At 38.4% G+C, this 13,225-nt stretch overlaps 1 protein-coding gene across 4 annotated transcripts in view; it reads left to right on the top strand.

Annotated features, from left to right (window-relative positions):
* The window catches only part of RASGEF1B (RasGEF domain family member 1B), a 623,038-nt gene that overhangs the window by 446,383 nt on the left and 163,430 nt on the right, over positions 1-13,225 (top strand). The window lies entirely within an intron of this gene.

Genomic DNA, 13,225 nt, shown 5'->3' with positions numbered 1-13,225 from the left:
TAGACAATATTTTTAGGAGTACTTACTTGTTTGCCCTATTAGACTGGAGATTAAAATGGAAAGCTCTGCTTTTGGCTTATAAATCACTGTGGTATAGAATATGCAATCGGAATACCAAGACCCAGTCACAGAGCAGATGCAATCTTGGGTTCCCCACTGCACCTGCCCTCTCAACTGTAGTAACTGGTTACTCCTCTCTGCTCTATTTCCTACCAAAGCCTGATTATAAAAGTTTATTCTCCCTCAGCTACTTTCTTATTGTGAACAAAAACCAATGTGCTATCTCTCTCAGGGAATTTTGCACATTAAGCCCTTTGCTAATTATTAATCACAGCATGAGTATCTCCTCCCGTCAAGAAAGTTCAGGTGCAGGTAATCAGTGGGTGGGGCATCTTTAACCTTTACACTTATAATTGCCCCACCTCTGTACTTGCTGGTTGAATTAGGCCAATGGATTATCATTCCATTTGGCATGTCATCTGCCAACTTGCCCCACTTAATTTCTAGTAACACAGAAATTTTTAGGAAGACTAGTTAAGGTCTATATTTTTTGGAAATGTCACTGCTATACATGCTTCTTAGAAATATTAGTCATTTTGAGCAATGTTTTAGCTTCAAGGAAATTAAGGTATCTTCCACACTACTATATTCAGAGCTATTTGTCTTATAAGAAAAGTTAGTCAAAAAATGAATCCAAGAGTCACCATAAGAAAGATTTAAGATTATCAGCCAAAATGCTTCTGTTTGTGAGAGAAAGCCTTGAAAATGTGAGAGCAAAGGCTTTTTCTCTTTTCCTTAAAAGTAGCATGTAACTAAAAGATGCATGGATATTTCTTGTTTTTTATTATTTTAGCATTTCTTAAAATTTATGCTAATACTGATTGATTTACTCTTTGAGAACAGAAATTCTGTGTGTCCGTATAGTCTCAGAATCCAAAGCTTAACTTCAGCCTGTAGAGTATTCACAGGTGCATAGACCGCATGAAGCTGCTGAGTTTTTAGACAGATTGTTTTCGGTGATTTTGGGGTCCAATTTGACTATGTCTGTCACTTGTATTTTACCTGAGCTCCTGATTTAGGAAAAGTGATGCAATGTGTCAAGTACGGTTTGTCACAGGACTCTAACATTAATATACATGTCACTTGGTAGACCGTGAATGCCAATGCAGTTTATATAGACAAACCAGTTTTTAAAACGGAATTCTGTCAGTAACTTTTCTAACTGCTCACCAACAGGATTGGTGATTGTCTTGTCCGTGCTTTGGTATCTGGAAACGCTTTCCTTTTCAGCAGGACTGGTTTCATTAATTGCAGGGCCGGCTTCATTAATTGCAGGGCCCCTTGCAAAATGCAAATGCAGAATCCTTTGTCAAAGACAAAGGGAAAAAATGTCGTTCAACATACTGAGACATAAAGTGTTTTTTATTCCTCTGTAGTCTCTCTCAGGATGTCATGTTTTTGTGTGTGTGTGATTTGTTGTCATTCTAAGAAAAAATTTAAATTATTAATGTGAATTTTATCATTCATCTTCATATTGAACAATGTCAGCTTTGAATGTAAACATAATATTTAATTCACATCCAGAATCACTGAAATTGTACAATTTACATTTTGTAGCTTATACATGCATCTGTATTTCATGCTTACAGAACAGTAACATACTATCCAACTACCTCAGCGGTGTTTGTTCCACTTCTTGTTACACAGACATTCTACCAACGCTTTCTACTTCTGCCTAATATTGATGAGTAAAGAAGGACTAAAAGGAAAAGGACTATAGATTGCCTTATCTTTTTTTTTTTAACCTTCTATGCCATTGTTTTCAGCATAAGCAGCTAATACAGGAAAATAACATGAAAAAAAGTATATAAGGTTTCTTCGTTGTTTGTGTTTACTATAACGCTATTGCCTTCATGTTGCACATGAAGCCAGTTCTGGTTCAAGTGTAAAGCATGATCGCTTGGAGCTGTCAGCATCCTTGTTTACTCAGTTGAAGATACAACGTTGTACTTACTTTGAGCCTTCCTGAACTCCCACACACTGTGAATTCACTGGAGTTCTATGCTTACAGGACACTGCACACATTAAATGCATCTGGGGTGGCAGGGAGCAACAGACATGCATGTGGTGCCCATCTCCTCTGCTGCTGTGCATCCACCATTGTTCCATCCACCTTCACTTATAAAACTAATTTTAAGAATGCAGTTATTAAGAATTTTTAAATGGCAACAGCATAGCATTATACCAAGTGGGAGCCCTTCTGAGGACCAAGTTCAGTGCTACTGTGCAGATCAAACATTCATAGAGCTGGCCTTGAATGAACTATCGCAAAGATAACTTGTTGCCAAAATGTCATCCAGAAGGACATACTGCCATGATTTATTTATATCTGGATTATTTATTCATACCACCTGTGCACATTTTGTTCTTTTGGCATGGAACAAAAGCAGCACACCTTATTCTAAAAGATGAAACTCTGCATCTCCAATCAATGTACAGGTTTCTGTGCCTTTGATGGGTACCTTTCCTTGCCCATTCTCTACCCAAACTCTAAAGGCACCTTCATGCTCTTCTTATTTTATTTTTTTGGACTCCAAAGACACAAGACTAACATGGATCTGAATGCATGTAGAAGATGAAGTGAGGGCATTCACTAAGCACAGGCACAGAGACAAGTCACATAAAAGCAAACTTTAATGTTGTTCTACAGTGAGCTGTGGGAAACAGACTGATTCTCCTGAATCTGATCTCTTTGTAAACTCAGATTCCATCATTGTATTTTAGCTCCCAGGATCCTGCCTGATCTCTGGGCCTCCAGCCTCAGACTCTATTTTTTGTTTTGTTTTGTTTTTGTTTTTTGAGACCAAGTTTTGCTCTTTCTGCCTAGGCTGGAGTGCAACGGCACAATCTCGGCTCACTGCAACCTCCACCTCCTGGGTTCAAGCAATTTTACTGCCTTAGCCTCTCAAGTAGCTGGGATTACAGGCATGCACCACCATGCCCAGCTAATTTTTTTTACATATATATATTTTTTATTATACTTTAAGTTCTGGGATACATGTACAGAACATGCAGGTTTGTTACACAGGTATACATGCACCATGGTGGTTTGCTGCACCCATCAACCCATCATCTACATTAGGTATTTCTCCTAATGCTATCCCTCCCCTAGTCTCCCACCCACTGACAGGCCCCAATGTATGATGTTCCCCTCCCTGTGTCCATGTGTTCTCATTGTTCAACTCCCGCTTAAGAGTGAGAACATGCGGTATTTGGTTTCCTATTCCTTTGCTAGTTTGCTGAGAATGATGATTTTCAGCTTTATCTCTGTCCTTGCAAGGGACATAAACTCATCCTTTTTATGGCTGCGTAGTATTCCATGATGTCTACGTCCAACTAATTTTTGTATTTTTAGTAGAGACGGCATTTCACCATGTTGATTAGGATAGCCTAGAACTCCTGACCTCCAGCAATCTGTCCACCTCTGCTTCCCAAAGTACTGGGATTACAGGTGTGAGCCACCACACACAGCCTCCAGCTTTTCTAATACATTTTTCACCACGACACCAATGAGAAGGGGGGATGAAGGCGTGAGAAGGAACAGAAGGATAAATAAGTATAGTGTATGCATGAGAGACAGTAGAAAATTTTAGCTATAACAAAAAGTTAAAGTTGAGATAGGAAGACAGGTTAAGGCCAAAATACAATGCAAAATTTACACCAAATAATAATATATTTAAAAGCAGAGCTTAAACTTGGTGAGTGCTCTTTGTGGCTTTTGGTTCTGAGCCATACCTTAACCTAAATTAACTACAGTCTGTCACCTGCCTGCCACCTGCACTCTTATCATGTCCTTCCGTTTTCTTGTAATCCTAGCAAGATTCTGTACTCTTCGGCATACTTCCTCACTCCTCCACTTCTAGAAACCTGCCAGTAATCCTTTTTAGCTCAACCTCCATTTCCAACCAATGGGTGAGTTCTGCTGATTTCTTCAGACTGCCTGCTCTTCTGTCGTCTTTCTGCTATTTGCTAGTGCCAATATCCAGACATTAGCCTACCTTTCCTGGTTGTGGTACCAGCAACCTAAATAGTTGCCTGGTTTTCAGTCTTTTTCCCTTCAAATGCATCCTCCTCTCCACTGAGGAAATCCATGGAAACATTGTTAAAAAGTATCTTATGGTTCTTGCCTTGTACTTCTTTCCTGCACCATGTCTCACCATCCCAGTCTCACTTGGAAAGATGAAGCCCCAGAGTTATTTGCAGTTCACAAAGAAACTCAGCATTTCTTTTTATTCCATACCTTTTTTCTTGCACTCATGAGATTTCCTCCTCCTCAAAAACCATACATCTCTTTTCATATCCTCAGACCTGCTCTCTTCTCCCACCGCACACCACTTCTTTGTCACCTAACTTTTATTCTGTCCCCTTGTGCTCAGCTCTGGGGGCCACCTCCTCCTGCAAGCCTGCCAGCAACAGGGGGTTTCTCTCCCAGTTGTGTTAGTTGCTCCTGTTTTTGCTCCCCCTGCATGTTCTGCATACCTCTAGCCTTAATATGCACCACCTCTTTTAAATAGAATTTGTTCATCTCTTTCCCCAACTACACTGTGGGAAGCTCCTTGAGGGTAAGGCATATGATGTCCCAAGTGCCTGCTCAGCACTGCCATGCAGATCCCCACCCCTTTACATGTCTGCATCTGTTTTGTCGCTGGTCACTGCAACAGCCTCTCCCCAGTTCATTGGAAAACTTTTCCCATGCTGACTACCTTCTGCCCTGAGTCCTTTTTTACCAATACTGAGGCTTTATTTCCCCCCTAGGGTGCCTTGTGTCTGTTGACTAGGGTTACTATAATACAGTACTACAGACTGGGGGGCGTTAAGCAATAGAATTATTTCCCTCGCGTTTCTGAGAGCTTCAAGTCTGAGATCAAGGCATGGGCTGTATTGGTTCCTCCTGAAGCCTTGCAGATGGCTGTCTTTCCCCCACGTCTTCACATGGGTCTTTCCTTTGTACATATCAATCTCCCCTTCTTATGAGGACACCAGTCAGATTGGATTAGGGCCCACCGTAATGACCTCATTTTAAGTAATTGCCTCTTTAGAGACCCTGTGTCCAAATACAGTCCTGTTAATATTTATCATATTCTGAGGCACTGAGAGTTAAGACATATAAACTTGGAGGAAAAATAACCCATAAAGTGCTTCTTACCCATTGATGCCTTTCCCCAAATTTGCTGTCAGTCTCAAGCAGCTCCCACCTTCGGAGATGCAGGTTACAGCATCCCTGCCTCCCTCTTTCCCACTTGTTGAAAGCACTGTTACGAGCTGTTTGCATTTGGACTCCCTTGGACCTCATAGTTCTGGGATTTCATGTATGAAGTTGACCTCCAGTGATACATGGGAGCTATGGAAAATTATTTCTTCTTCTATGTGATACTTTCGCATGTCTAAAAAAATGACTTGCTGTTTTCATTTCCCTTCTTATTTTTTCTGAACGCCTATAGAATCTAGAGTTTATATCATACAAATGAATGGACTATCATGCACTGTAATATCACTTGTCATAGTCTGACATTCCAAAGAGATGTATAAAAGATTGTTGCTTGTTTTCAGACAAACAAAGAAGATTGGATCTTCTTTTATATATATATTTATAGGCAAATTATATACTGTACTTTTTTTTGCTAAAGAAATGAGCCCCAAAGAGGTTACATATCAAGTAAGTGTCAAAGCCAGTTTTCAAATTCAGGTCTTCAGACTACAAGGCCAACAATGTGCTTTTCACTATATCATTACCTTATTTATAAGGTCCTTAGAAGCAGACATAAATGTATTTCATAAGCACTTACTTTTATAAAACTGTGCTTACTTTATTAACTCAATTGATTACTTTTAAAAATATTTAGAGTATTTGCTCATTGTAGAAACTTTAACTGTATGTTTTATTTTAAATGAGTTTAAAATTTATAATTATGGCTTATAATAGAAAATTATTGAATATGTTTACAATTTAAAAGTAAACATACTCATTTAAACTTATTTAATAAATGAATCTATTTTGTACCTTTTATAATTTTTATAATTGTTATGCTTTTTATTTAAGCATTTTGAAGATAATTTTAACTTTTATTTTAGATTCAGGGGCACATGTGCAGGTTTGATATGTGGGTGTAGTACATAATGCTGAAGTTTGGGGTAAGAATGACCTCATCACCCGGGTATAAGCATAGTACCCCATAGGTAGTTTTCCATCCTCTGCCCTTCTGCTCTCTCCACTCTAGTAGTCCCCACTGTCGTTTGTTTCCATCTTTATTTCCATAGGTACCTAATGTTTAGCTCCCACTTGTAAGTGAGGACATGTAATATTTGGTTTTCTGTTCCTGTGTTAATTTGTTTAGGATAATAGCCTCTAGCTGCATCTAGGTTGCTGCAAAGGACATGATTTCATTCATTCTATGGCTGTGTAGTATTCCATGTTATATCCGTGCCACATTTTCTTTATCCAGGCAGCTGTTAGTGGGCATCTAAGTTGATTCTGTGTCTTTACTATTGTGAATAATGCTGCAATGAATATATGTATTCATGTGTCTTTTTTAGTAGAATGATTTATTTTCCTTTGAAAATACTGAGGATTTTCCTATACTCAGTAAAGGATGAGTGGGTCGAATGGTAGTTCTGTTTTAAGTTCTTTGTGAAATCTAATCTGCTTTCCACAGTGGCTGAACTAATTTACATTTCCACCAACAGTATGTAAGTGTTCCCTTTTCCCCACAGCCCTGTCAGCACTTGTTTATTGACTTATTAATAATCGCCATCTGATTGGTGTGAGAGAGTATCTCCTTGTGGTTTTGATTTACATTTCTCTGATGATTAGTGATGCTGAACATTTTGTCACATGTTTGTTGGCCACTTGTATGTCTTCTTTTGAGAAGTGTCTGTTCATGTCTTTTGCCTACTTTTTAATGGGGTTATTCAGTTTTTGATTATTAAGTTTTTAAAAGATTCTGGATATTAGACCTTTGTCAGACAGTTCGTGAGTCTTTTCTCTCAGTCTGTAGGTTGTCTGTTTACTCTGTTGATAGTTTCAGTTGCTGCACAGAAGTCCTTTAGTTTAATTAGGCCCCACTTGTCAATTTTTGCTTTTGTTGCAATTGCTTTTAAGGACTTAGTCATGAAGTCTTTGCCAAGGTCAAAGTCCAGAATGGTGTTTACTATGTTTTCTTCTAGGATTCTTATAGTTTGAGGTCTTACAAGTAAACATTTAAGCCATTTTGAGTTTTGTATATGGGGAAAGGCAGGGTCCAGTTTCGTTCTTCTGCATATTGCTAGCCAGTTATCCCAGCACCATTTATTGAACAGTGAATCCTTTCTCTATTGCTTATTTTTGTCAGCTTTTTATCGAAGACCAGATGTTCAAAGGTGTGCAGCTTTATTTCTGAGTTCTCTATTCTGTTCCACTGGTCTGCTAATGTTTCTGTTTTTGTACAAATACCATGTTCTTTTGTTTACTGTAGCCATACATCATAGTTTGAAGTTAGGTAAGGTGATGCCTCCAGCTTTGCTCTTTTTGCTTAGAATTTCCTTGGCTGTTGAGGCTCTTTGGTTCCATACAAAGTTTAGAATAATTTTTTTCTAATCCCACAAAAAATGACATTGGTAAATTTCATAGGAGTAATATCAAATCTGTAGATTGCTTTGGGCAGTATGGACATTTTAATAATATTGATTCTTGAAATCCATAAGCATAGAATGTTTTTCCATTTGTTTGTGCCATCTGTGATTTATTTCAGCAGTGTTTTGTAGTTCTCCTTGTAGAGATCTTTTGCCACCTTGGTTAGATGTATTTCTAGGTATTTTATTATTTTTTGTGGCTATTGTAAATAGGATGGTTTTCTTGATCTTGCTCTCAGCTTGAACATTATTAGTGTATAGAAATACGACTGATTTTTGTACATTCATTTTGTAGCCTAAAGCTTTAGTCAAGTCACTTATCAGTTGTAGAAGCATTTGGTAGAGTCCTTAAGCTTTTCTAAGCATAGAACCATATTGTCAGCAAAGAGAGATAATTTGACTTATTCTTTTTCTATTTGTATGCCTTTTTATTTGTTTATATTGCCTGATTTCTCTGGTTTGGACTTCCAGTACTATGTTGAAAAAGAGTGGTTAGAGTAAGCATCCTTGTCCTATTCCTGTTCCTAAGGGGAATGCTTCTAGCTGATTTACATTTCTATAAACTTTTATGTTACTTATAAATAAATATTTTTACATAAAATTTTTATAGTATTAGCAAAGAGCTAACTTACAGTACTTAGAAAATATTTGCTGATTAATGATAGGGGAGGAAATCTATTTGTAAATTATAATAGAGATTAACTGATGCCTGCTATTTTACTCTGAAGAAGGCACCAGAGAAGACTTACAAGAAAACATTTTTTATTAACATGAAATATAATAGTAGAACTTATTACATAAGTTCATTTGCTGGACTGAATTTTAAAGTCCTTCAAACAAGCCTAAGATATAGGTATCATCCCGTTTTACACTTGAGGAAACTGAGGCTTAGCAAGGCTCATTAACTTATGCATGGTCTCAGAGGTAGTAAGCTATGGAGCCAACATATTTCCGACTCAATGCTCACTGTTTCACTGTGACACAAGCTGAAGAAATTACAGGATAGGGTCATAGTCAGCAATTACTCATTGAAACCAGGAACATATTGGGTACAGGCACTTGAAGCCAGTGAAGCCCATAAAAGGGACATTGGTCATCTGACACTGAGTTATTTAACTGCTGTGGTGTTTAGTGTCCTAACTTATAAATATGAGGTTGATGATGGCAGTTCCTCAGGGATTTGCTGTTAAGCAAAAAAGAGTTGAGTGTGTGTGTATGTACATACCTGTGTACTATATCTCTACTACATATATATAGTACATAAATTTGTACTATACCTCTAATACATATATATGTATATATATATAGTATGAATGTACATATGTATATATAAATATATAGTACATGTGCATATATATTTAAGATAGCTGTATAAACTAGTTCAATCCTTTTGAAAAGCAATAATTGGATAGTAAATAAAAAGAGTCATAAAAATATCTATATTTTTGGTCCAGAAATCCTCCTTTTAGAAATATATTCTAAATAAATGACTCAAAAGACAAAAATAAGAGCATATGTAATTACAGGGAGAAAATGGAAATGATAAAAATATGTATCAAGATACCAAATACATTATAGTCTATGTTGATGGAACATTTTATGATTACTAAATATGGTAACTCTAGAGACCCTATGCAACAATACAAAATATGTGACACGTGATGCTAAGTGGATACAAGAGGTTAATACAAAGTGATGTTCTAGCTTCATACACATGCATTTGGATAAAGCCTGGCAGAAAACTCCAAGATACGTGCGTATGGTGAAGGGAAGGTGCCTTCTTCTTTCAGAAGTCCCATCAATGTGGAGTGTTTCTTGTTGTAATGTTCTTTGTAATTGTTGCCTTGTGGTGAGCACAGGTGGTGCTGAAGATGCGTGAAACATGGAGAAGGAAGGTGACCGCACAAGGGACATTTTAAAAATCAGCATGTAAAACATCCAGGAAATAAAAATTTAAATGCAAAAGTTTAGCAGAGCATTCAAGGGAAATGGGTACTGAGGGAGGTGCTGAAGAACACATTAGCAGGTCAGACTCTCGCAAGATCCTGCCAAAAAAAAACTGAAAACCCGGAATGCTTGTGAGTTTGTTCTCCCCTGTGACCTTCTTTCTGCTGGCAAGCCTGTGATAATAGCCCAAAATGAAGGAGGAAAATGTAGCAGTATGCACAGTTTACTTAAGTTCACCAAAATTTTCGAGTGTATAAAAGGGAGGAAGTCTGGTCAAGCCTGAGTGAGTCAACATTTAATCGCCCTCCACCCAGTTCTCCTCCCTTCCCAAGGCCACCTCAGCTTTCTGTCTGTAAGCTCGACCCTTTCAAGGAAGGAACTCCAGCTGCGATGGGAGGGGCCAGCCCAAATGCCTATTGGTTGGTCTCCACAGCCAGGTTGAGAGGCCAGAGAGAGCAGGGGCCAGGGCACTGGTGATTATCTACATTATATCCCCCTTTAGCAACTTTCTTTTTCTTCTTTTCCCCCTGAGTATTTGAAAGGCCACCGCTTCCTCCATCTCCTAGGCCCCAGAAACAGTTTGTAGCCTTTGAGCAGCCTGAGGAGCGACCAGGGTGCTTTGTCACCAGTTTGTTGGAAGCACTCTACCAATGCAAGGTGCAATTATTTTTGCTCCTTAAATAATGAGTGACAGGGTGAGGGTGGAGTCGGGAATGGCAATCTTTAAGGTAGAATCTGCTTCCATCTCAAAACAGAACACACTGTTACTAGCCTTGAAGTGTGGGGAGGAGGGACAGGCATTAGAGGGACGTGAACATCCTTGTTTTATATGGAATATAAAATTAAGACTTCTGCGAGAGGAGGCATTCTTTCTTTCAGAATTATTAGGATCGTTTGGGCTGCCTGGTGACTCAGCCTTAAGCAGATGCTACTTGGTCTGATCCCACCACTCAGTCAACTAGCTGAGCTTGCCAGATGATCCTCACATCTTTATTCCTTAAAAACTATTCCTAGACCATCTCTTTCCTTTTGCACCAGAAGTTGCTCTTGTATTTCAGGCATCAGGATAAACACTGAAGGTAGTAATTACAGTTCAAGGCCATAACAACTTCTTTGGTCTCCTTTTAGGGCTCCAATCTGGAAAGTTAACACCAGATACCTTTCATATGGAGATTTTCTGAGAAGTTCTGTAGCTCTTTGGAGTTCTGTAGCTCTGAAGTTATTATGGGAAGAAGGGGGCAAGTACCCTCATTTTACAGAGATCTGGAGAGGATGGCTGGTTTGTCAGAGGCTTCAACAACTTTCCTCTAATTCTCTGCTAGTCTCCTTATTCCAAGTCCATCCTCAGCACCCACACTCCCACATTTAGCAAATAGTGAGTTAGTGTGAAACACTTTTGAGCACCAGTCACCCAGACTGTGTGTGTGTACATACATATCTGGCATGCATATAATACATACATACATAGTACATAAAAAACCCTGCAGGTGGGAAAAGCCTGGAATGAGGATGGGGGATAGGAAAGGGGAAATGCTATTTAATAATAACTATATGTCCATCACTGCTCTGTGTTTTGCATATGAACCCACTGTTTCAGAAGTTCCCTTTTATGTGTGACCCAGACTTAGATTTTCCGACCAAATAAATAATTTATAGGTAAGAAATCTATGCTTTGCAACTGCTAAGTTGTTTTGGTCTTAGATATACCCAGTATAAATGTATCAGGGGAATGTTTGGTCTAAAGAAAATTAGGCTGCATAACACCCTAAGAAAGCTAGTTATGTGTTGCCATAGCAACTGGAGGAGCCTCTGAGTGAAGGGCAGAGTTCTTCAGATTCATCTACTGCCTCTGCAGATTGACTTCCTTGAAACAATCATGTTTCACAGTCATCAATACTGAACAGTTATTTTCATTTTTAAAATGTTACGCTCTTAAGTTGATATATTTTGGCTTTTTCTCTGGTGCCATTCAGTATCTTTTTATCTTTGGAAGGTGGGAGTTGGTAACTGTATCCTTTGAAACTTACATGCTTGCATTCACTAATATTGTTGGGAGCTATGCCAGTGGGGTTTGATGGTAATTGCTCTTTGATGGCTGGAACATGACCTGTGAAATGAGTTGCTGGTCTCACTTTAACTCCTAATGGACAGGAATCCACATCTCTCAGAATCCAACTATACCCCTTGTTTTCAGACCCTGGGAAGAAGTTAGCGGTTTGAATGGCTTTTCCTCAGGGTAAACTATAGGGCCTGTTCCCCAGGAATTATACTTTGCCTTTCTAAACCACAGATATCTTTGCAATTAGTCTCAAAATACCCTGCGAGATGTGTGTAAATAACACAAACCACATTTGCAGACAGGGCCACCCGGGTTGAGAGTACAAATAATTTGCCTTAGGGAAAGGGGGTAAGATAATTAGTAACAGCAGGGATAGAGATTCCAGAGGGTCATACTCCATTCCTTGCTAAGTCCACAGGAAAAAAATCGTCCTTTTACTCAAGAAATACAGCCAATTAGTGGACAGTGTGGGTGGGGATGGGTCAATATTTGTTGATTAATTTTTGAAGTTCATTTTTATTTTATGGGGTTTATTGGTACCTACTATTAATTTTTTATTTTATTTTATTATATTTTTTTTACTAATAACAAGTCTCTTGATGTCTTCTTTACCAAGACTGAAAAAAGTGGGTGAAAATGTGTGTAGTGAGAATTGGGGCTGGGGTTGGAGAGAGCTGGATCTAGTGGGGTATTTTAGAAATTAGTAAAGATATAAAGAAAAAGATTTGGCTGACAAAAGAAAAAATTAATTGAAAAAAAAGAGCACATACATTGTATAATACCTGTTTTAGATATGAAGGATACAAGATAACTAAAGCCTGAGTTCTGTCCTCCGTATCTCACATTCACAGCAGATCGTGATAAGTACTCTGTCTTAGTCAATTTCTGCTGCTATAACAGAATACCACAGACTGGGTAATTTATACAGAGAAGCTATTTATTTGGCTCATGGTTCTGGAGGCTGGAAAGTCCAACAGCATAGCACCAGTATCTGATGAGGGCCCTCCCATGATGGAAGGTGAGAGGAAGTGAGCACATGAGACAGAAAGAAAATGAAAGTTGAACTTATTCTTTTATCAGGAGACTACTCCAAAGATAACTTAACGCATCCCCGTGATAACAGCATTAATCTATTTAGGAGGCAAGAGCCCAGATCGCCTAGTTACCTCTTAAAGGCTTCATCTCTTAATACTTTTGCAATGGCAATTATGTTTCTGACATAAGAACTTATAGGGGACACATTCAAACTACTGTATAGCACATTCTAATAATAGTACCATGGGACTTGGTAGAGAGAAATTTATTCTGACTCCAGTAAGAAGTAGAGGAAAATAGTGAAATGTTTCCTAGGGAATTTGAGCTGGGCTTTTTAGAACAAGTAGGAATTCACAGGCAGATAAAATTGCAGAAAGGCTATTTTAGGAATCAGGAGCGGCATAAAAAAGGCATAAATTGGAGACATTTGTGAAAATCGCATGGACTGATATGACTTGAGATTTAGGGTAAACTATAAGGCAGAGTTGGAGTCAAAACTGAAAAAACAAAGGCTCT

Source organism: Saimiri boliviensis, chromosome 3 (genome assembly GCF_048565385.1).
Source record: "Saimiri boliviensis isolate mSaiBol1 chromosome 3, mSaiBol1.pri, whole genome shotgun sequence".
In the NCBI taxonomy this organism is placed as follows: domain Eukaryota; kingdom Metazoa; phylum Chordata; class Mammalia; order Primates; family Cebidae; genus Saimiri; species Saimiri boliviensis.
The sequence above is the reverse complement of the archived record's forward strand: the minus strand, read 5'-3'. Positions and strand labels throughout refer to the sequence as shown.